Here is a 25,688-nt window from a genome sequence, read left to right on the forward strand (position 1 = left end):
AACCGGTCCTCTCTTCCGGTATAATTTTTCAGCCGTAATTACGGTCCGCTAAATATCACGCGACCAACAGGTGCAAACTTCCCGTTCTCGTAGGTCAGGCTCTTCGGTATCTGTTTAAGTAGCAATCGAGGATGGCTAGCGCGGCCAAACGCCCGCATTAAAACGATGTAAAAAAGAAATGCGTTGCGTTTTTACCACTGTTGAAAAAGTCTGTTTCTGATGTCCATATCGCACGATGAACGTTACTATCTACAATTCCTTTCAACTTCTACAGCGTTAAAGTGACGTAAGCGGCACAAACGAGACTGTCGAAAATCAAACACGTGGTTTTTCTCGTATTAAGTTACACAAGGAAGAAATACGTGAGGTGAATTAAACACGCGGTTTAACTAGACGCCGAAAAGAATAAACGGAGCTGGTCTTGTACCTCGTTTCAAAATTTTTTCTGCCCCGAAGAAGACGAGGCGAAGATTTTATTGAGGCAGCAGCAGCAGCAGGAACAAACACAGTTTTATTCCGAAACGGAAAACGTCCGAGTTTCACTTTTCGGTAGCCCGGCAGAGGGGTGTAAATTTTTTTTTTGTTTTTCACCCCTAATTTGAAAGACGGAAGTGTCCGAGTTTGACGAATCCCTTTAGTCAGCAATACGGTGAAACGGATCCTCCGACCTTCACCTAGATTTCTCCAATTCCTTCAAGCAGCCTGATTTTCGCTGCATAATTTTTTTTCTCGACCCGTATTCGGATACTCAGCTCCGGTAGCTCGTATTTCCGGCAACATTCTCACCGCGATTCTTTGTCCGAAATCCGCGTTACGGTCACGCTGTTTTACCCTTTCGCACTACGACAAAGCCCGCATCGCTTCCCTCGCCAAAGGTTATACTGCCGGGATAGGAGGAACAATGGACGGTCTATTCACCCTCGAAATTGCCATCCGAGCAAGAAAGACGCTCACGCTTCGCAAATGACCGGCCCAAGAATATTGACGGAAAAGAAAATGCGAGTAGCAAAAATGTCAGCCTCTCACCTTTCGAATCCCGCCTCATTTTTTCATCCCCTTTTGTTTTTCCGTACACAAGTAAAAAGAGCAACCCAATCAATACCCAGGGCAGAAGTTGTTTATACGTATCCACGTCATAACGGATCGATCCTCATTTCAAGTTCAGCCCGAAAAGGGCCGCCTGAGATACGCGCTTGATCGCAAGCACCGGAAATTCAAGACAAAAACCTTTATGGAACTCGGGATGTGAGACATTGGCCGTGTCCAACGGCACCGGAGCATTTCGCATGGTGTTTAATAGATCGTAAAGCGTATTTAAGTATCTCGATAAATATAACAACTCTTGACGGAGGATCATCCCGCGGGCGTGCTGCACGTATATTACCTAGCCCTGCGCTTAGCTGCGCTGCACCCTGCGATGCTATATTCACCTTGTTCCAGCCCTCCGCCCCTGCGGCCATTATCACCCCGGTCAAGGGTTTCGACTAGGCACAGCGTATTCATGGGCCTTGAAAAACCGCCATCAAACGATTCTGCGTATTCCATTACCTACGCGGTCGTCGTTCATCGGTTCCACTTCCCCGATCGAGTTTCATCAAAGCGTTGACTCGATTGATTCTTCTAACTTTATATTGTGAAAATATCGCGATTTTCTAAAACCCTAAAACCTTTCGTCAACGCGCTCCGCTTTGACGGACCGCGATTCGAGTTATCCGGAAAAAGAGAGAGAGGGAGGTGGATGTAGAGGAGTGGCAGAGCGGGAGAACGGAGGGTGTAGAGGAAGTCGAGAAAGCCCGGGCGAGACGAGGCTTTGCCCTGGACCTTGGCGGGGTGATCGATTCTGTGCTTCTCTTCCTCGTCCTGCAACGACGCGAGCGGCCACCCTCGTTTCTCTAGCAGGCGAGGAATTTCCTCTCTTTTTCCTCGCGGTTCGACAGGGGTGCAGGGAAGTGGAGAGCTGCGCAAGCTCAAACAGCTTCTCGTTCTATACAATAATAAATTCGGTTCAACGTTCCTGAAAACGGCGATCGATCGTCAGCGAGAAACGTCGTTGAGCCAGCGCCATCTGTCTTTTTAAAAAATCGTCATCTTTCGACCCGCCGTTTGGTGTATAAAATATATCACGCCCTTGCGGGCCAAGCAAGTATCGAAAGGGTTCAATTTATTCCGGGAATATCGTAATAAACTATCATCGTTGCCCAGGTGACTTGGCCTTGGGTAGGTAAAAGACGCGGAGTTACGACCGTTGAAACGTATCTCGTTGGTACAAGAAAACCTGCGAGCTGGAGCTGTGACATATGGACGAACGGGTCTCGCACGTGTACCTGCAACGACTCGACATATGGGGTTGGGTGTCGTGTATGGGTGTAGGTGCGGCCGGCTTCGCCGGTGACACGAGACAGAACCGACCAGCTCGTATTTTAGTGCAAGTGTCAGGTCGGTGGGTCGGTTCAGTCTGGGTTGGATGCGTTGGATGTACTGTCTTCGGCTCTGCGTGAGAGTGCTGCAGCCCTGTTCTCGAAATACACTTAACAAGAGAAAAAGGGAAGGACTCGAAGAAGGATATGGGACGAAAATAATATAAAAAGGAATACGGTCAGATAAGTACGTGAGAGATAAAACGTTTCGACAGCAATTCTCGGCAAGCGAGGCTTTAGATCGAGTTGAGACCAGGGATTCGGGCAGAGCGGCAGCTTTTTTTTGTTTTACTCGGATTAAAAAAACAGATTATACTGCAAAGCTTCTCGAATGGTAAAAAAAAGAAAAAAAAAAAAATAATCAAAAACATGTATAATATATATGGTTTGATAATCTCAATCCGGCCGAACTTTTATTACTCCGTGGCTCTTTTCGACAGTAAAAATCTTGATTCAACGCCTTGTATTCAAGCTGGCTACGCATTTAGATCGTCGTTCAAAATTCACTTTCGCAAATTCTTTGCAAAATTCGTTCATTATCAACGATTCAAGATTATAAAATATTTTACATCGATTTGTGATAATAGGGGATGAATTTTTAATTACGAACGAAGAGAATTTCATGTTCGTAATCTTCGAAATTCACCTTCACAAAAATATCTTCATCCGTGTCTTCGTTATTTTCTCTCAAGAACTTCTACAAATGTTCCGATGAACCTGGTTGAGAAAATTCAAGATTCTAGATGCGGATGGGGCCGAAGCCCTGTGAGGTCTTTTGGCAAAGCACAAGGAAATAGCGCGGGGTGAGCATAATGCCAACGTACGACAATATACAAGACATAACAAGGAGTGGCGTGGATCGTAAAGGGCGAAAATTGTATCCAAGTTAAGTAGATATTTCGAATAGAAAAAGATCCACAGATCTGCGGCAATAATTCAAGTTAGATTTGTAATATATATATATACAGACACACACAGCGCGTCTGAAGAATTGATTTGTAACCATAACGACCCTCGCGACAAGGTGAAAACACGATCTTGCGGGATCCCATATCCGCCTGTATCGTTCTGAGAATCTAAACTGCAGTGTAAAGTACCTACATTAACCGAAGGATGGTCCTCGACACGATTTTAACGGTCAAGAGACTGGGCGAAGTAGGGAAGAAAACAGTACCTACGCGGTGGTTCGTAAGGTGGAATGGTGGTGGTGTTGATGAAAAAGTACAAAAACCGTCCAACAAAAAAGAACACGAGTGAAAACGGGCCGGGAACCCGATCCAATTGGCCATTAGAAAAAATAACAAAGGCTGGCGGGCTAAACGGCTCGCTAAAAAGGAGAAGCCCCGAGTGAACCTCGGCACGGGCACCACGGAAAGCCACACCCCGGTCCTAAGACACCCCCGAGTAACCCTCGCGGTGTTAGAGAAAGACGAGGAGGGCAGCGATCTCTGGGACGCCGAGAAGCCGACGGAGGAGGCGCAGTCGGAACGAAACCGAGGAGGAGGGAGACTCGGAGGAGGAACCAAGCTCTCCGAGGGGCGGTCGGGGGGGGGGGGGGGGGGGAGGGGGAATGAGGGGAAGAAAGGGGTGGGGGGTCGGCGCCGGGGCGCGCGTCGCGACGGCGGTCTCAGTGCGCACGGCGTTCCTATCTCGCTTGCTTACCATGATCAGGCTTGTTTCATCAAGGAGGATTGGTGCGCTGTTGGTCCGCTACCGCGATTCCACGGGGCCCGTCGTCCTCTCCCTTGTCCGTTTCTGACGACGGCTTCGCGCGGACCAAGACCCCTCCGATCGCGCCTTCTTTGCCCGCGCCGCCATTGCTGGTCGCGATCAGCCACCAGGAGTAGTGATCACCGCAACCCCGAACGAAACGCGGGAGCCCGAAGCTTTTCACATCCAGCTGTCATTTACAACGCGGAAGGCAGTCGCCACGTGCTGATCAGGATTAATATCCCCGTAATTTGTCCCGGTACTTTTTACTTAATATCGGTTTCGCATATGTATACCTAAGCTTGAAAATATTCGATTGTGCTTTCGACCTGTGAATGTAAATCGCACCAAACCCTCTTCACGGACAGTGATCTATAGTTGCAGTGGTTTAAACTCCAGTGTTTCAACGATTGTTCAATATTTGTTTATTTATTTATTGCACATATATATATATATTTTTTTATTTTTACATTTCATCGATTCAACTCAGCTCCTCACAACGCATCCATCCAAGACAAAAAAGGTACGATTTCAGCATTGTTTGTTACTAAAATTACAATGTACTACGCCCCATCACGATGGCGTGTTAAATATCTACCCTTGAAAATGACACGATTTGCGTAAGCTCGTTCCAATTTCGTCGAGCGTCGTTGCGAGCTTTTACAACCTATCCTGACCTAACATTGACTGATAAAGGGTAGCGCAAGCTTCGAAGATGTCGACGACGCGCCCACCTGTGTAATATTAATTTTCGTGCGAACAAAGATGTACGCGGGTATCTTCGCGAGCACATGTGCTCAGTGCTCGTAAAAGTCCGGAACGCGCCAGTCGGTGCTGAAAGAGATTATCTGGGACGCTATCTGCGTCAGTCTGATTGTGCAATTGATTTTAAAAGACGATTAGGCGGATGCAGGCATGAGATTCAGTAATTAACGCACAGCGTTCGGGTGGTAAAAATAAATTGCCAATTAGAATCTCCGAGTGATAAGTCGTGCCTGCCGTATTGTTCTTTGGTGATATTGTCTGCGCAACTTTGTAACTCGCTCGGAAATTTTTTAACCATCAAGACGCGAATACGGAAAGGTATGCAGAATAATATTAGCCGAGGAGAAATTATTCGTTGATGAAAACCGTCTATCCCACGGTATGAATTTCGAGACATACAATTTCACGTGACATAGCTCGCGGAGAATTAAATGCGGGCAGTGTGTTAATCCACTTTGCGTATAACAGAAAATTAAATTGTAGGATTAAATGGGATGAAAGTTTACTACCGAAGCATTGTTTGCCGCGGAGCGTCGTGAATATAAATCATTTTCATTCAAGTTCCTGTTTCTCACACAACGTTTTCATCTCGTACATGTATAACGTACATGAATGCATTTACGCTGCGCGCTGCGTTTAAATATTATTTCACCACGTATCATCAATCTCAGCGGTAATTAACATCTGTACACAATTTGTAGCACAACTGCATCTTCGTCGTAAAATTAACGACTAGATTTTTGTTTCTCGTCCGTACGAACGGGATAAAAATATTGTGGTTTTTTTAAGGTAACGTAGCGCTGCAATTCTACCTGCAGCTGCGTAATCACGGATGATGATTTAATATAATTGCAATTACGAGGGATGTCATGGCGCTTGCTTGTTAAACTCCGTAAAGCTCCCTGCAGGTAATTGTTTTACACGTAAACACCTGCGCGTACGCGCGTGACGAATGTCTTATACAAAATTTTCAAAATCAACCGCGAACGTGTTTTGTTAATCACCATTTTTATAACAACTTATGGTATTTGATTCCGGGATAACCTTCCAACGTTGATTTTAACTCATTCAAATCCGTGCATACCGATTACTTATACAAAACTATGTATAAAATTACGTTGTGGTTGAAAAAACAAATGTATTCACAAGGTCTTATTTACATTCAATTATGTTATCTATGATTTCGCTAGTTTTGATCTACTGGAATGCAATTTGCATAGAAATAAAAAAAAAAAAAATGCTCACATTTTTGCAGTCTAGCATTAAATAAGCGAGCTGGAAATTACTGCGCGTCGTATAATACAAAGCAATGAGCAGGTTGTACCGTCAAGAAACTTGTTTACAATTAGCCAAGCCATGTATTCAATCACGATATCAAGCTACTGCGAGTATAAATGATTGCTGCTTTCAGTTGGAAAATAAAAATTGGAAACGCGGTGGGTTAATTAGAGGCAGAATAGGCTGTTGATAACGGTGCTTAAAGTATTTGTTTCACGTACGGACGATCGTACGAATTTCCGGTTTTTATTAACGAGCTGAATTAAAATTGGTTTCAAATCTGTTTTACGTGCCTCAGCGAAAGAGAGAAAAAGAATTAAATTGATTTCAGCGACAGTAATTCCATGACCAGATTAGTACCTTACGATATTTGTGAATTCTCAATATACCAAGATTTTTCTGGATTTGTTTTAAACGTGATTGCGCACTATAAAAACGTAGAGATTTGGTGTTCCGTATAATGTTCAGTTTAAAAGTAACAGGTTTTAGAGTGGCGCGACATAAATTCACTTTTAAAAGTAACGCAAGTTCGCGGAGAGTAAAAGCTCAATAAACATGGTTGGCTCACCTTCGATATCGGTTGAGTAGGCCTAGCGGTTTACTACGCAACGTGACGGGCATAAATTTAATCAAGGGTTAAGAGTAAAGTATACGCAGTCTAAATTACTTGCAGCCTGAAGGGTTATTCCATTTCGAAAGCAAATTTGCCCGAAATTGCGAGTAAATTTAACCGCTGTCAACATTCGCGCATTGAATTAAATTTAACAAAAAAAAAAACATCTAGAATCAAAAATGATAAATAAGATGAGTTATGTTCAAAAATTAATTTAAAACATTTTTCAAGCAACGGATTATTGACAATGGACATAAAAACACACGTTCAGGATCGCAAAGTTTGTGTTTGTAGAAAAAAGTTGGACTGCAAACGTACGGAGGGTGGCATCTCCTTCATACCAGAGACTGTAATATCGACAATAAGGTGGAGGAGGCAGGGCTCGGTAAAAGTATACAGAGCCTCGCGGCCACGTGGACACAGAGATTTATGAGGCGTTTCAATCCCATAATAACAAACATGATAGTAATGAAACCGTAGCTGTAAAAATGCCTTCACGCGACTTTATTGCCGGCGAATTATTATTGCCCCTCCGTCGCTTCGACGTATACCGGCCGGTTGGTTGTATGGCCGATATTTTCTTCAATGGAAGGAATTCAGACCTACCGTTTATTCGAACCCAAGTACGCAGAGAACGAGAGAGAGAGAGAGAAAAAGGTCACTGTTATACTCACGTGTTTCGATCCCTGGGCGTCGCCGATCGTTGAAGAATTTCGCCGCTAACAATTCACCTCACTAAAAACTAATGAATCACTCCGAACCGTATCAAAACTCTCGGAAAATCACCTCCCGCAAGGTAAACAGGGAAAACATCCGTTTCGATGCGACGCCGGCGTCGCCAGTCCGCTTCTACTCACCGAGGGATAAGTAGTAGCGACTGTTGGGGTCGGACTCGCAGATAATTTCCTCGAATCGATACTTGTTGTGTCGTTTACGTCATTCGCCCGGGTAAGGTTGCGAATCGAAACTGGCGTGTCGAGGTAAACAAAGACGCCTCGCCGTCGCCCCGCTTGTCCGACCTCACCCGAGTTTGTACTACTCACTTCTCCGGCGCCCACGAGTCGCGTCTATTTTCACTTTTGCGAGAGCATTTCCAACAAATCCGTTTTTCTTCTGCTCTAATGGTGTTTCAATGCGATCGGTGTGAGCTGTGTTGTGAGCATATTCTAGCCATTAGACGAGTCGTACGAGATTAGCTGAGGTGCTCCGGAGTTTTCTGAACGGTGCAGCTTGAAGGTGGAGAATCTATGCCGTGTTTTGCACCGATCTTTGCTACTGGACAAATGTGAGTAATACGCTATTGATGAATATGTGATTAGCTGTTTAGATATCTTCTACTTGTATCCGATACAATTTAATGTCCACGAAAAGGAAGACAATCTAACTGGCCATTATTTCGACTGTTGTTTTCTTTCTGTTATTATTGTACCTTGTACCAGCTACGCAATTTGCATGCGAGAATTTCACATTTTTGTCTGATTTTATGGCTGTCGTTGATTCCGATTTCCAAAATCGTATATTTTAGGCACTCTTTATTCTTCTCATTCTTCAAAAAAAAAAGAAGATTTATTATAATCGTGCGGGTCGCCGCAGTAAAACTTTACCCGGTTGTTATAGTGGCCATTATTTCAGATCGGGGGAAAGGTTATAATTTATTCTTTTCGGGGGGCAGCTTGAACTTGAGTCACCTTACGCTAAATAACAAGAGAGTGACAAGTTGACAGGCTTTATTTTTATTTCAACTATAATACGCCCTGCTGTGATGATAATGGTCCCGTTTATTCCCTCCGTAAGTTAGTATGGTTACTAATTACCCTCTAATGTAAAGATTACGAAACGAGAGCGGCATTAATTCGTTCTTATGCGATTACGAATTGTAAATGCATCAACTCGCTAGATTGACGATTTGAAAAAATGCATTTGAAATAATTCTCGAATTGTTTAGAATGATAATCGAGCTTGTTCCAAACAATGTTGAAAAATTTGCCAAAGGAGTATCCGCAATTTGTCTGTCGTAAATTTTGTAAAGTTCAAATTTAAATCTCCTCGTCATTGATTGCGAGAGGAATAAATTTTTGCAAGAAATATGTGCGTTGGTACTTTCTAGCTTGGACACGAGATTAACGATCATTCCGCATGGTAGGTACCTGTGTATAAAGAGTCTGTGCTGCTGTGAGGGAGAAGGTAATTTAGTGTTTGTTTAACGACGCTGTGCTAATATTTGTTGCTTTACAACCTTAAATAGGTATAGGATAAGTCAAGTGTTGGATTGATGAATTGCCCGGCTATTATATTCCACTAAAAAACTTATTTATTTATAATCTTAACTTTTATGGACCAACAGTTTAACTAGCTCGTCAAATATGAGCTCCTTATTAACGCAGTTCGTCTCGCTCGGTTCCCTAAACAAACCTTCTTTCCTTCCTTCCTTCCTTCCTTCCTTACTCGCCGTCTTCCTTATTCCCTCCATCGCTGCAGGCGCGAGACCCGAAACGGGTTGCTTATCCCGTTTCTCGGTGTGGCCTGCTCATAGCTCACACACGCGCCTCGCCCACACACTGATATTCCACAGCGCGGTTTCAGCTGGCAGCAACTACCTCGGCGGCCATACTGGAATCCATGATGGCCGCTGCGACCTCCGGTGCACGTAGCAACGCCTCGCCCCATGGGGTTCCTGCCAATGAAGTCCCAAGCCTCTCCGCCGCTTATCCCTCCTTGGCTCCCATACAATTTCCCTTCTTCGGCTTTGAAAGCTCGAGACGCACCGCGGCGGCCATCATTCTGTAACATTGCGTGCGCAAGATTTGAGCTTGCGTCGTTTTTCCCCACCCGTGACGCCGAAGGGATGCTGCGGGGAAATCTCGAGGATCGATCCGTTAAAGCTAAATTTTTTCCCCTTCATCGCCGTTCTCTCGTATTCACTGACACTTGTTCAATCTCCTCGAATTTTCCATTCCGCTTTCGGCAATTCGCGATTCTAATTACTCGGCATCTCCGATCGAGAATTTTTTTCTTTTTTTTTTTCCATCGGAATACCAAAGAACGCCACGTGCCGTTGTGTAACTATTGGTACTAGGAGTATTGACTCCGACAGACACATTAGTTAAGCAGTTGATTAATTTACATAACATGAATTTTCTCTTGCTATTATATCACGTCGTTAATGGCGGGTAATCGGACTTCGTCATTAGTCTCGACATGTCTATAACTACTGCTTCTCGTCTTTCTTTCATTCGTCATTATCACCGTTATTTCCCCTCATTTAAGTGATAAATTATCGTGATTTATAAATCATTCGCAATTAAATATCACCCCACGCGTTCAACCGCTTCGACATGCAGCCGGTCTTACCCACCAGGGATATTTTCACTAGGCAAATGAGAATGTAGAACGCTGCATTGCCGGTGCTTCGACTGTATGAACGGAGCAGTGAGACACCTACGTCCGTGATTTCTTTGATAAGCACGTGGGACGGACACGCGTTCGCCAACATTCATCACGCGTGAACGATCTTTATTGTTCCAATTTACACCCTTTATTATGTTCGTAAATCTTTGCGGTAACAAATGTTCGGCATACACCTTAAAACTCGGACGATAATATCACACTCTTACCTTCGTCACAACCAGGATACCCTTGGTCGTATTTTTGCCTGTAATCACAGTTGTCGGATAATTTATGAATTTTTTTTTCTAGTTTCAAGTATTTTGTAAAACTAATCGTTTTTTTGTTTCTACTAGTGAAAAAACTTTCGTTTCCTTAGAGGGATCAGTTTGTCCGCCGTTGTTAATCTCTGTCCGAGGGTTTTTAGTCAAGAGGATAAATGTTCGACCGACACAATGATCCTGGCTTACCAGTTCTCGTTAAGGGAAAAAAACTGCTTGCTATACCCGTCGCCTCGAGGTTACCTAGCGTCAGTAAGGCGTATTCTGGCGGTAAAGTAGGGAGTCGGCACGACTCCCTGGGGCGAAGGGTACTGGGATACAGCTGCATCATCTCCTGGGATGCTGCAGCGCGCTGTATCCCCATATCGATCCTACGAGGTTTTCGCTTCTCGGGTTCCCAACGCCTCCAACAATTCCCAAAATTTTTTTTCGTCACCTTGTTGCAATTTTTCAAAAACCGTAAATTAATATTATTGACAAGCCTTGAAATGCACTTCAATCCATAATGTTACTTGAAAACTTCAACAATTCCCTAACACATTTATATTTTATCGCGTTGATCGTGAATATATTTGATTATAAAATGGGTGCAAGGAAAACAGATTTTCAATATCACTAGACGTTAAATTGTTTGGATCGAATAATTTTTCAAACCCTCTGTATTAATTATTTAATCCTGTAATGAAGTTGGTATGAATATTTACGTTGCTAATTTCCAAGCGATTCAAATAATGAGATGGAATTAACTAAGTGATGCTAAAAATGAAGAAGAAATTTGAAAAGCAAGAAACAAGGTCTGAAACATATGAAGCAATTATTTTTCACCTCCAAATTCTCCTCCCCATTATCTCTCTAAATATTTTCAAGCTGAATATGTTCCATAAGCTGTAATAATCCTGCCATTTCTCATCCCACCTTCTGCTTTTCGCACCGATTACCGAGCGTGAATGGCTAGAAATTTGGCACGTAGCGTGCAATCGAGTACCCTGCAAATACACCGCGAACATGAAAATCGCGTGGATCACGCAGAGGTAACTTCATTACCCCCGGGCGCCTCGTCGTCCGCCCAGTACAGGCATTATCCACGCCATGAGGGAGGAACGAGGGCCCGCGAGTAATTACGGGATGGGCTGCAGAAAAGGGCAGGAAAGGGAAGGGAAGGAAGGAGAGCGCCGCGGGCTGAATGCAGCGTTATCAGGCATTCGCCTGACTGGTTAAGCTGCTATTGCGGAAGGGTGAAGGGAAAGGGAGGAGGAAAAGGAAGAGGAAGGGAGTGGCAAGGGGGGAATCCGCTGGTGAGTCGCGAGGTTAATTTGTAGCCAAGCGAACGTACGCATCTCGCTTCCTTTTCTTCTTCTTCTTCTTCTTCTTCTTTTCGCTGCAATGCCTGCATGCCAAGCTTCACGGTGGTGTGTTTCGCAGTATCCCTTGAACCCGAAGCTCTACACACTCAGGCCTCGTTCACCGGTGTGCAGGGTGGGAGTTACTGCTCGCTCTGAATCCCTGAATACAGCATATACTGTACCTATGAGGTGTTTGAGAGTGTGGTGGATGTTCGACCGGGACTTCCCCGCGCCTGCGTTCAAATCGGGACCACCCAAGCTTCTTTTCTCCAAGCGGCCAGGCAGCCAGGCATTCTACCCTATCTTTGCACTATGCTTTTTCTCTGAAAATACCAAAGATTTTAGAATGAAAATAGAGCAAGGCGATCGTTTGGAATTCAATTTTGCGATACAATTTTCATATAACGACAATTTTGAAAGAGAACTCAGTCATGCCTGTAGTGACGCAAGCATTCATTTCACACGTGATCGCATATAAGCTACAGCTTACCACAACGCGTCTTACTAAACTGCCAATTTACTTCAATCGTTTTGAATATCGCCTTCAGTTCAGTTTAGTTTTTAACAAGGCAAATGGCATTTCGAATTATTTCATCCACATCCATAGAAGGCTGAACACAGTAGAGTCAACGCAAATAGAGGCAGTCTTGAGTTAGTATTGAGCTTATAGAAGCTCACAAGCGATCGTCGATCTTACTTCCGACAAGCAATCGTAATATTTCCGTTACGTGAACATGTACAGTAAATAGGATGCTCGGAATTTCATTGGTTTTAATCTCTGCCCGCAGTTTTTCTACCTCTCAAGTCTGCTGCAGATTTCCGCGAACTTTCAAAAATTCCTTGTCTCAATCCATAATTCAATGTTACAGTTAAAAATACTACCTTAATATGTATTTAGCTATTTTAAAATTCCGGAAAAGATTACTGTATTCTATCAGATAATCAATTATCCATTACCCGAATCGTGACGCCAATTTCTTCGCGATCGATAATTTCTAATAACTTATAAATTTCCGCTGTCAGCGTAAAAATCGTGGGATCCGAATCGCGAGAGAAAAGCGTGGCCATCTCGGCACATCCAATCCGCTCGCAATCCGCTCCTCAGCATCTCTCTCCCCCCTCTATCTCTCTCTCTCTCTCTCTCTCTCTCTCACGCTGAGCAGTCGGTGATCGCGGCCATCGATCCTACGGAACAGGTTTTGCGCCTGCGCAGGCGATGCGCCGCGTTACAGGAGTCCCCTGATTGGCGGCTCGGAGTGCGCACACAATTCTGCGCCGATGACGTAGCCGGCCGAAAGCTCGCGTCACGTACGCCGCTCACGGCGAGGCGAGGCGAGGCTGCAGCGTGTCGAGGCACCGTTACGGCGACGAAGCGCATGGCGACTCTGGAAGCCCTTGCGGCTTATTTAATCCAGCGACCGCCGCCCCCGCGCCTCGCGACCCGTCGCAAGCGTTCCATTATCTGGCCATCTTTATTCACCCCCCGGCTCCGGAGGAGAAGCCCGTTCCCGCGGCGGGGTGGAAAGGGGGTGGGTTTTACGGCCGCGCACAAATCTCCTCATCAGGCTCCCGCAGGATCCGTGGCTGCCGGGCAGAGAGGCGGAAAGAGAAGAGAACGGGGGTGGCCCGCACACAAATGAGGCAGCTTGATTCCAATTATTCAGTAAATTAAATACAGAGGCTTTACGGCGCCCGCTACGGTCCAAAGTTATATTGTCGCGTTTGGGAGGGGCCTCGCACTATAACTATTCGGCTTCTTCACCCCTCGCGAAAGGGTTGGAAACCGCATTTCGCATCCCCCGTACCCACCCCCGGGGAGGGTTCGATGAGTTATCTACCCCCGAAACGGCGGCGTGTACCTCGCCCGCATTTACGCAACGGGTTTCTGCCGGGATGAGTGCCATTTCCGCAGCTCCTCCCTCGCTCCCCCTCGCAACCCCTGCCTCTGCTTTTACCGCGTCCTCAATCAGGGGGATTTGGTCACGGCTGTTGTTTACCGTACACCCTGGACTACGTTTTATTGCTAGGTGTACACCAGCCACGGATCCTGCAGGAATGTCTGCTTCGTGTTTGGTCAATTTAACGCTCTCTCCAGCTGATTACAATTCTCGCCCGCCGCACTCCGATTGATCGAATTTCCGGCCCCGGGCTCTCTCGATTTTATATCGTCATCGGCGTCATCATCGTCAAGCTCTGTTACAGAGACAAGAACGCGTTATCGTTAATACAGGCTACGTCGGCGAATCGCCGGATCAATTTCACGCATTGCTCACTCGGCAGATTCTTTACTTTCATTCCATTTTATTATTTTATCTCTTTTTTTTCCTTTCCGTCTTTCGCTAGATCCGGAACGGTCTATGCGTTAAAGCTGCTCGACGGAGGTGCTTATGTACCTATATCGGCGAATACCCTGAAGCTACTTTTATACATAGGTACCGGGAGAAAGACAGCGAGGCAAGCGAGCTTCGGAGTTTCCCTCCGGCTTTGATTATATACGAAAGTTTCCTGCTTCCCGTCGCCCCTTCGCGTCGTCCGCGTTGCTTTAATTCGTATTTTCTTTGGGGAGTAGGTACAGCGTTTTACGACTCGCGTCTTTCCCGCTCTTCTTCTTCTTCTTCTTCTTATGTATCCTCCACCTTATACGTCTTCTACCTCCTCGTCCTGGAGCGTCCTGCAGATACAAACGCATGTGTGCAGACTACATTTACTCACACAGCAGCAGCTTAACACGTCAGCCGGAAAAAAGCTCCTCTCTCTTCTCTTTGCCTCCATTTTTCTAGGATAAGGGCTTCTAAGACTCTAGAATATGTAATATACCGTACACGCCCAGCATTTGGTTCCCCGACTCGAGTTAAGTCCATACCTTATACCGAGAGAAAAATAATTGTGTTCACGTGTCGAGGCTTAGGCGTAGCAACCAAAACTAACCCCAGAAACACGGTTTACGTCTCTCGCCCTGCGAGGGCTGAGCCCTAGAATTTATACGGCGTGACGTTTCCGGCTCGAAACGAAGAAGAAGAAGAAGAAGAAGGAAAAAAAAATACGAACGAAGACAACTGGGAGAAAAATAAAAGATATTTTCACTCCGTCTTGGTTCCGAGGATAACGAGAATGGCTTGAAAGATTACGCGGACTGCGGAGGACCTTAAAATGAGCAGCTGAATTCAGGACGAGGAAAATATTCTCCCCATCCTTATGCACAGGCTGCAGTGGGACGTAACTCAGATTTCATCCTCTTCCACTCGGATTATCTCGCACTCCTCGGTGGTCCGAGATGGCAGGTTTCTACGGACCTCGGAGTTCGCTTCGAGATCGCTCTTCGCACGCGGGGCCAAAGTGCCTCGTACATTCCATCCAGACGGTGCTCAGCCCTCCGGCTTCGGGACTCTGTGCTATAGTGCTCGTGAATATTACATGCCTGCCAACATTCCCCGGTTGCCGAGGCACTTTGCGCCCCGCAGATAATATTCCAGCTTTTTTCGATAACGAGCCTACGTATACTCACCTCGGGATAACGCTCATTTCCAACGCCGCGCGATTACTCAACGTTTCCGAACACCGATCGCTTCGTAAAAGAAACTCCGATTCGTCGCTAGATATCCCGGACCGCGTGACGATGTTGGAAAGATATGGAAACTAGATTAACAACGTGAACCGATGTAGAATTTGACGAGTCTCGTGAATTGGCATGGTTTTTGTTTTCACCTTTACGACCTAAAGCTCGATTTTCACGAAGATACCTACCGTTTCCCCACCCTACAGATTTGAAAAATAAAGCCATGAATTATCCATCAAAAGTTGGAAGATAGAGAAAATCCTTGGGCAAGGGCCTGGTCTATGAATTTATCACTGAGAACTAGGCCTGGCTGCCCCGTGACAGTGAAGGAGATCGCTTGATACAGATATTCGTATACGTGGTAACACGGCCGAGGGTGAACAGAGCGGTATTGTAAATTTGCCAGGCACATGCCATCCGAAGGGATAAGATCGAGGCGTCTGGTCCCTTATCTCGGCGCGATGCTGGGGCCTGGAGCGAAGAAGTGCGCGGCAGCATTGTACGAGAATATAAGTGGCCCGGGTCCAGAATCCGTAACGAAGTGGACCGAGCCGTCGGGAATTGAGGTGGACGTACAAATGTTACCATACCGATCGTAGCTGTCGAGAGAAAGGGACGCTCCTTGTATAGTTTTATCGCCGGCTTGACTGAGGATTTTTCAAATATTCCATCAGCGTACGGAAGTCGTATATTACAGAGCAAGAACGTAGGTACGCGGGTAAATCCCCACGGGCGTGCCTCGAATGCTACCGATTACTTTTCCGACCCCTCCCTCTTTTTCCGGCCACCCGACTCAGGGCTTCTTCCGCCCTCCGAGCGATCCCAAACGAGCAAACACCCTTTTTTCCCGCTACCGTCTCTCGGTTTTAGTGCCTGATCGATGTGCCAATTATTGAAGGAAGTTTTCGACCCTGCCACGCGCGAAGAGCCGCTGTAGGAAATATTAGCGCAAGCTCATCAGCTTTCACGATTTTATACGTTTACTCATTCATTAGAACGAATGAATAAATTTTTTTATACAACCGAACCTGCAGGTGCCAGACGAGAATTCTTTCCTCTCTCAAGTTATTGTTATACTCGTTCTCCTTCTCTTTTTTGATTTAATATATTTCATCTTTTATTCAGTGTAATAAGTTACCGGTGGAACGGTGCGCGAGTTTTACCCTTCGTAAGAAAGTTCGGAAAATCTTTCACCCGCGACAAGCGCCGCGAGGTGAAATTACTCTTGGCTGGGTTTCGGCTGGGTTTAGGGGTTCCGGGCAAAGGGCAAAGGGATGCCAGGCGCCACCTAACGTCGCGGCATCGCCGTTATGGCTTTCGATTTATGACGTCACGCGGAAGGATGATTGCTTTTCTGGATGAGGGGAGAGGCCGAGACGCGGCGAAGACGGACGAGCTACGATGTCGGACTCGTTTCCAGCCGCAGCCCTGTACGTATGGCCGAGTAACAACCCTTATCAACCGGTCGGGCCCCCATCAAGCTCACGGTGCCGTGATATCAGCGAATTCCCATTTGCCAGCCAACACTAGCAGCGGCTTACTCGTGCGAACCGAAGGAGCTTGATCGCCTCCCGTGTTTGTCCCAGAGAAAAATTTACCCCCGCGGCTCGAAACCGTCGCCTTTTCTTTTTTTTTTTTTTTTATTTTTAATCTGCAACAGGGGAGACAGAAGGGACCCTAAAGAAGATGAACCACGTCGTTTTGATGTTCTCGCTATTTGTTATCATGCCGTTTGAAAAATATCGTAATCTGCTTTTTCTTATATGTGCTGCTTTGATGTAATTGACTCTACAATCGTATTTATAAATCTTTGGCCGGCTGTTTTTACATCTCCAGCTGGGTTGCCCTCGAACTCTTATGTTAATTGCCCGCTGCATCGTTGAATTTATTTATGTTTACACTAAAGACTTAACCCAGGGGTGAAAGAAACGCTGATTGGCCAATTAGCAAACCCACCAAAAAACACCCCGCTGAACTTCGATCGTCTAGCCTATAAATTTATTCACGGACATCGACGCGTCTCCCGTAGCTGTTTAGATTTGTATCGGGTGGGAAAATCGCTCGAAAACTAATTTAGATCGCTCGAAATAGGTTGACGATATATTTAAGGGAGTATTTTTAACCCTACGCCGAAAAACAAATGCTCTCTTGAACACGTCCCAGGATCGTGAAGAAAATTGTGTGTAGGTCCATTTGGTGCGGATAGAAAAATCTTCTAGCTCTTAAATTTAAGCCTTGAAAAGGATTTTCTCTTCGATTTTCGTCCCTTTTCAACTATTCACCCAAATTACGATTCCCAAATTTATATTCCGGGACTGAAATCACGATTTAAGGATCTCGGAAACGAGAAGTGTGGCTTTTAAAATCCAAATGTAACGCGAGGCGAGCAAGAAAGCGTGTTTGAGAAGCTATTCGTCACTTCTGTAACTTGCAGTTGACATTTAGGGTACCGTATACACTACCATTTAACTGGGCATAAATTAATTTGACAACATTCTGCCGCAAGCTCTCAAGCTACGCTATTTTCCTCTCCCTCTCTCTCCCTCGTTCTCTTTTCACGAGACGGTTTTCTCGAAATCAGGCTATAAATATCGGCAGATGCCCTGCACTTGGTGCGAGAAAACGTCGTGAACCATCCGCCGGTTTCCGGAAACAAGGTTCTTCGCGGTCTGGCTGTGAGGAAAGGGTGCCGGGTCCAATTTCTCGACAAAGGGATGGCGAGCCCTCGATTCGGCCGGCTCTCTCCTCTCCAAGGCCGGCAAATGGGCCTCTCGTCTTCCGTCAATACTCCAATTTTTTTTCCCCCATGTACCGGTCGGCACTGGACGCACTTAAGTAGGGTGCTAATAGAGTTCCAAGGTCGCTTTAACGTCGTGTCCCATTCTTTCATTCTTCCCTTTTATTGCTTTTTTTTTTCTTTCTTTTTTGTTTTCTTTTTCTGATCTTTTTTTTCTCTACACTCGCTTCTGCCTCTCTTCCGCCATTTGTCGGGTTTTTCATCCCATAACGATCCGTCGCGTTGCCTTCCTCGACCCAGGAATGACCAGTCTTGGTCACGACTCCGTCTCAGACTGACGGATTTTTTGATTCGGTACGATTCGTGGACTCGGGATGTGCGCTGCGGATCGAAATATCCACGCTCTTCCAGCGACGGATCTTGCATCGACGCTTCGAGGCGTCCCGACGGCCGCGGAATGGCCGACGTTCATCTTCCGACGCCACTGGGTAGGATATTCCTATTTTTCACTCCTCTCTTCTGTACTCCATATCTTTTTTCGTTCCGTATACACAACGCGCTCACTTTACACTTCAAAAGTGCTAGCCAGTTTATAAATATATCACAAATATACACATATATGTGTATACATAGACTGCAGACGAGGGAAAAAAGACACGGGTTAAACATCGGAAAAGTGTCGACAGGCTTTGCAGTACGCGAATAAATACGTATAAAAATAAAAAAAAACGTATATTCTCAAGATTTTTGCATGAATCGCAAGATAATAGCGACGGAACTTCGAATCGCGTAATTTATTTATTTTCACCAATTTTGGTGCGTGAATGGTTCGATGTACTGCGAGACAAACCGTCGCTAGTGTCACAGAAGACTACTCGGCATATTTTGGGACTCGGTTTTTACGCGGTGCAAAAACTTTTGGCACCATTTCCGTTCTGCTGTTAGCTGCCAGGAGGGAAGTCGGGGTAGCTAGTTGCGACTGAATTTTAAAGATAAAATAGCGGTGCATCGCACGCGTTTACAGACTGCCGCAATGCCGGATGTCACATATCGCTAGGATAGGTGCGAGGGGCTTCTGTCAAAGCGTTGCAGTCTGCGCGTTGGACCGTGCAGCTTTACGACGTTGTTGCTCATTGAGCGGAGCCATTGTGTCGTTGATAAACGCTGTTTCCTCGCCATGAATATGCAGTCATGAACGTAAGCTCCGCGAAGCTTTAAAATAACACCGAAATATCCACGAATTAGGTGAGGCAGCCAACTCCGTAGTTATAATGAAACGAATTCGTGACTGGTGTAAAACGCGATCTGACTTGTAGGATCGAACTGATTCTGTTTCATTTTTACAATTGAAATCTTTCTGAACAATCGTGAAAATTATTTTAATCGAATGACGTTTCGCGTGCTTTTTGTTTCAGGATTCCTCATGCGGCGACGAGGAATTCGCCCTCTTGGCTCCCCTCCGCAACAACGGTCTCTCGAAATCAGAGGTGAGTAGGCAAATTTTTAATAGAATGATTCACGGAGAGAATTAAAGAGCAGATTTTACGCAAGCTGGAGTAAAAGAAGAACACATCGGGTCTTTGGTCAAATATAATTCGTAAAATACAGAATTTACTCTAGAGGTAAATAGTAGTGAAAATCACTGTGTGGAGAATAAAATCTGGTAAATTTATAGTGAAAAATATAGGTGACATGGGTATTTTTTGCCACAAGCTTTAACGTGTCCTTCTTTTCCAGAAAATTCGAGTAAAATCTGATCTTTTTCTTCTCTACGCGAATACGAGGAGTCTCCTTCTGCGTGGATGATATTTTTCTAAATTTCAATGTCAAACGGACGTTTTTGTCCGACTATTGGCTTGAATAAATCTGCCACCACGTTTCTCTTATCGTGACTTACGATGACGATAACGCGGAACGTCGCTCCCGGGTAATAAGAGCGTCCAAGTGTCGAGTATTTTGGACGTTTCAATACGCGACGCGGGTTCTAACGACGACGACTAATGAGATCGGCCATCAAGATTTTTCCCCTACGCAAGACGAACCGGCGCTGAATCGCGTTCCCACGATTATTGATCCGAAAATTCGTTTATACCTGCATTGGTGCGAACAGCGTAATTTCACGCGCGATTCCCGAAAAGCTCCTTATACAGCGAGTACGATACGTTGAGAAGCGAATCGAATCTGGATACCTGAGCGACGAGAATAACGCGTGAGATAAAGCTTGCGGAGAACAGAGGAGAGAGAGAAAGAGAGGGAATGAGTGCAAAAACGAAAGGCCGAGAGAGATGGAGAACGGCCTGGCACCAAGGCGCGGAGAGAGGTTGACTCTCGTGCGGGAGCACCGGGACTTCGGTACTTCGGCATTATATGATGATTCTTTTATTGTCGTAATATTTCATGTTTATTAGACGCGTTAACCGGCCGCGACCAACAGCTCATTTAAACGCAACAAAATAATACTTATACGAAGCCGTGTTATACCACCGCGAACAGCGTGCAGATGCCGACGCGAACCGAACCGAAACTCGATTTTGCATCCTCGATCCATCCACCGACCCTTCGAGACTTCGGGTGTTCGGAAAATCGTTACAGAGGTCTATCGAGGAGGAGGTCTATTCGAAGGATCTGAAATTTCACGTCGATCACTGCGGTGGAAATCAAGCGAGTGTCCCTGTCGCATGTATCTCAAAATATCGAAGTCCACGTATCTCAAAAGCGAAAAAGGGCCCAACAGTCCCATTCTATGTGCAATTCTGAACAAAAACATTCCAATACGTTTTCCTTAGACGCAGTAATAAATAAATGGCATGGATTCTACGAAATCGCAATTCTTAGTTCAATGGATCTGATACTAAGTTTGTAGAATCTACACCATTTCTTTATTCCTGCGTCAAATGAAAAAGCATTGGAGTGTTTTTCTTCAGAACTGTGTATAGAATGGGGCTGTTAAGCCTTCTTTCGCTTTTGAGACACGTGGACTTTGATATTTGGAGATATTTACGTCAACGTCGAAATCGAACATCGCACCCCCCTTAAGTTTTCGCGTTTATGATCATTTGACTGCTACGACAACCGTGCATTCCGTGAAATTTTCACGACTGCAAATTGCAAGGTAATTAAACGTTTAATTGCCGTACGCTTGGTAGGAATAAAAAGTGCAGGACAGGTTGTACGTGAGCAAGGATATGCCAAAGTCCTTGTTTTTCTTCCTGATTTATTCGTTTATATTTATACATATATATTTAGCTTTCTTTTTCTTTTTCTGAATGTACGCAGCACATGTCTTGTTATAAATCGCGCCTGTTGAGAAATGTTTGATATTTCTTTGACTCCGCCGACTCGTGCGAGTTGCAAAAACAACTTTATGTATAAATCACTCAGCGGACAGTGGAGTGCAGGAATATAAGGTTCATGTGCCGCAATCCGTCTAAATGTAATCATTCGGTCTATTACAAATTCAGATTACATGTAAGCTCCGTTTCCATACGCGACGAAAGCAGCGCGAACTTTTTGCCCCAAAATGAATTCCGAAGGTGGGAAATGGCGGCCTCCGATGTGTTCCACAGTTGCTCACTTCCAACCACATCGCAAGGAAGCTTTGCATAAAGCTCTGCGCCATCGGCTTCGGTCAACCTGCAGACGTTAATTACACTCCGGGACTCTAACGAGATTCTTATCAAGTTTTGTACCGACGTTAAGTTCGGTTTCATCGTGTTTACGTGGGTGCAGAGCTGGATGTATGTACACTTAACATACCTCGCCTGGATTAATTAAGCTGAAACTCGGTAGTATCTCTTGGTAACTTATCCAAACGTTCATCTTCAGGAATTATCATCAGACAAAAAGGTGTATGAAAGCTGAAAGCTAATGAAAAAATAGAAACAAGGAAACGGGCTCCCTTGTATACATAATTAATTAGCGGTGTAGAAATAATGAAGGTATTATACGGATTTGGTATATATTTTTATGCATGTAATACATACGTAGATGTACATATCTTACAGGTATATTGCCACGTTGCTTTATGTGGCGCTGGGGGGATTATTGGATCAATTTAGTAAATACTGTCAGAAGTCGTAATAACTTATTTACGGTCGGCCGTATCTCTCCCCGTCTATATAGCCGTGCCGCAGCCATCGCTGTTGGATTCAATTAGGCATCTCTCGATATTCAACCCCTGTCCATGTGTCAATTTCATTCCCGATATGCCCGCTGCGGTTCCAATGAACTCCACAATATCGTCGGAACACTTAGCTGGGACACGGTAATCAGGAAAGATAGAAAATAATTTTTTCTCTCGACGGTCCGAATCTATATCTATTCACGGAAAACCGTCCCAACGTCGCGTTTTCGTTTATCGCGGACGAACGGATTGGCTATCAAATTACCGGAACGTAATCCACGGCTGGTCATTTTCATGCGGCTGAATATGGTTTCGATGTTCGTGCGGTAAAGTACGCTTCGAGTTATCGAGAATTGCGGCTCGGAGTAGCCGTCCGACTGACCGCGGTCAATTTGCTCAGGGACTAATTAACCGTGGCAGTTAGATTTAATCGTCAAAGCGAAACGCCGTAGTACCTACCACGCACCTAAGCCCGGGTTAGGCGGGGGCATAATTTCGCTCTCGTAGAACGCACGCCACTCGAGTGGTGAATATTTAACCCACAGCCATACTTACGCGAACATCATAAGGGAGCAATTTACTCGCGAGCTTTCCTCCCGAGTTTCTCCCGTTCGTGTTTCTCGTTTTTGTCACTTCTCTTCGACACGCGATTCGGTTCCATCCTCATCCAGGTTATCCACCCCTTACGAGCGACGCCGATTGGCGTTAAATTTGCCATCAGAAACTCGATCCACTCTTGATATAAATGTTCGTAAACGATCATCGTCGGATCAACGCGTGGCTCAATTAGCCCAATTTTCAAAAGAAGAGCATTTTCATCCTTCACCACCCCTTGGAAGAGGGTCCCGTGCCTCGTCCGGGATGCCGGGCATGGGTCACGTGTTCTTGGTTAACGCGAGGTCGAAATCAGGACTTGACGGCTTCTGGATATCGTCGGACAGGTGTGGCGAAGGTGATCCATGTACGAATGCGCACACCTCCTCCATATTTCTACGTGCAGTTTATACACACGTAAGCCGGTGTCTCGAACGACTATCATAAAGCCATTAACTTTATTATCACGAAGCCATTAACTTAAATATTACGACTCGCGTGTCGTGCAGACTTGCCATCTGATTTATTACTCGTCGAGTTATCTCGTGTGCGACTTTGGATATATGTAAAAGCTGCGATCCATATGCCGAGGTGATTCGACTTTTGGCTACCTGTAGGATCACCCTCGTTCCAAAAAGCTCCTAGTCGTACGAGCTTTTAAGGTGATCGTTAACGGAGCCAAGAGTTCGTCTTACAATTAATTCAGGACTCGGTACCTCGTGCGCTTCACCCTTTGTCCCGTTCTCATGTTCCAACGGGATTCGACGGTGCCTGGGCGTGGCCGAGAGCAGAATCGTGACGCCGAAAGAGAGCGATCCTTTAGAAAAGATAGCAGAAACAAGACGAAGGAAGAAACGAATTTTGTAGCTTATCCCGTATCGCCGATGCTTGATGTAATTTCCCCGGCCTGTTCAGACGGTTGAATTGGACTCCGTGCGTGAGATGCGGGCACCCATACTGGAAGACCTACATCAAAGCTTGACCGACGTCAAGACTCGGCGAATAAAATAAAGGACTATATGCGCGGATGAGAGAAGATTTTCTCTTTTCTTTTCTTTTTCTTTTTTTCCTCCCTCTCTCTCTCTCTCTCTTCATCCTTTTATACGGGCATGAGCGTTCCGAGAGGGATAGAAGGAAGGGGATTCGAATGAGGATTTACTACGGTCCTGGAGGAGCGGCTCCGCGACTAGAAACATTGTTTCAAATAAGACGTCTTCGAGGCCGTCCCTACTATATAACCTTTTCGGATGAATCCTCGTCCTCCTCCCACGCGGCCCTGAGGATCGCCGATAGGCCGGCTGCCTTCGGAGGATCCTTGGACCCTCGTCGAGCGGCGGTGGAGGAGCCACGGCCTCCGCTTCGGGGGGCCCCGTGCAATGGTAATATTATTCATAACATTTGTGAGTGCGGTGGGCATGCGCTTCACCGTCTTTATGAACTTGTTATTATACGAACCACCAGTGGATATAATCAGAGGGCAGAGCCTCGACGTATTTCTCCTTCGTTCCCTCCGCCAGAAGAAGAAGAAGAAGAAGACGAAGAAGAGGCAACTCGGTGCCGTTCAACCTTCACACATAATCCACACAACGCTCCTCTTCCTCTTCTTCTTCTTACCCTTATTCCGCTTTCCACGTCTTCGTAATTCTTCAGCTGCTCTACTCGGTTCCCATATACCAGATTTTTTCCATAAGTAGGTATATACACACGTTCCGAAGAACAGTGTGGGTTATTCCCGCAGCTATATTCCACTACGCCCATTTTACGTCTCAGTTAATCCTCCTCCGGTGCGATTGGTCCGCGTTTCGTTCCACCGAGATCTTCACAAAAATCTTAATTTACACTTTCACGACTCTGAAATTTCTCTATTTCACCTTAAACCCCGAGACTTTTTCCCTCTGACATTTGTGGCCGTCCAGAGTACCGGCGACGTTAATATTATCATCCTTATTCTCGTTTTTCATCAGCCAAGCTCATCCCCCAACAACTATACCGTATATACACCCGTAATGTAGTGTCGGTCCTGCATTTCCCTGTTCTTCCGTTACTGCAAAGTGACGAGAAAGAGAGGAGTGGGTAACCACGAGTACAACAGCGGGGGCTATACGTCGGGTAACTTTCGTTGATGAGGAAACTTTTCATTACATATTGTATTTAGAGTGTTGGAATAGCTCGACCCCCTTTGTTTCGAGGCTCGTTCAGGGAGCCAGAATGTCGAGGTACGTGGCTCCCAACCGCGGCAGCTTGCGAGGCGGTCGGGTTACAAAGAGCTCGCGGAATCCCTCGAGAGAGCTTCGCGACGTTCCCGAACGAGCCCGTACCGAGTTCGAATTTTAATTTTTTCCACCTCGCGGAATAATTCAAGCGTTCTTACAGCAGCGGTGCAATTTCCACAAGCGAATGTACAACCAGGCAGAAGATCACAAGACTCTTTCTCTTCGATCTTATGGTCGGAACTGGACGGAGAAAAACGAAACTTGCAGATATCTTAAAAACCCCAGGCTATCGCCCACGATCAACCCAACTCACGGACTCACTCGTAAAGCGGAGACGCAAAATTATCTTCTTCGTTCAGGTAGTTACCTACTTCTCTAATTGAGATATAGGTACCTCACTCGAGAAATCAGCCTTTTTATTGCGGTCGCAAAATGGGGCTGGTCGGGTAAAAAAAAAAAAAGTTGAAGAAAGAAGTAAAATAAAGGATGAAAAGGAACCGAGGAATTTGAAAACCACCGACGACCGCACCCATTTTGATCATTGTCGCGCAGAATTCGCCATTCCTTTGCGCAGTACATATCTCATAAATATATTCATAAAGCTGTGAAGAAACTTTTCGCATTTAAGAATTATCAATTTCTTTTCTTTTCTTTTTTTTTTTTTGGTACCTAAT

The 25,688-nt window shown here is 45.5% G+C and overlaps 1 long non-coding RNA gene across 1 annotated transcript in view; it reads left to right on the forward strand.

Annotated features, from left to right (window-relative positions):
- The first annotated feature begins 4,158 nt into the window (after positions 1-4,158).
- LOC124217852 (uncharacterized) overlaps positions 4,159-25,688 on the forward strand; it is a 31,883-nt gene continuing 10,353 nt past the window's right edge. The window contains exons 1-2 of the long non-coding RNA XR_011177156.1: positions 4,159-4,650; positions 19,500-19,571. This is a non-coding gene — a long non-coding RNA (uncharacterized lncRNA). The remainder of the gene's footprint in view (positions 4,651-19,499; positions 19,572-25,688) is intronic.

The sequence above is a fragment of the Neodiprion pinetum genome, chromosome 1 (assembly GCF_021155775.2).
Source record: "Neodiprion pinetum isolate iyNeoPine1 chromosome 1, iyNeoPine1.2, whole genome shotgun sequence".
NCBI classification, from domain to species: domain Eukaryota; kingdom Metazoa; phylum Arthropoda; class Insecta; order Hymenoptera; family Diprionidae; genus Neodiprion; species Neodiprion pinetum.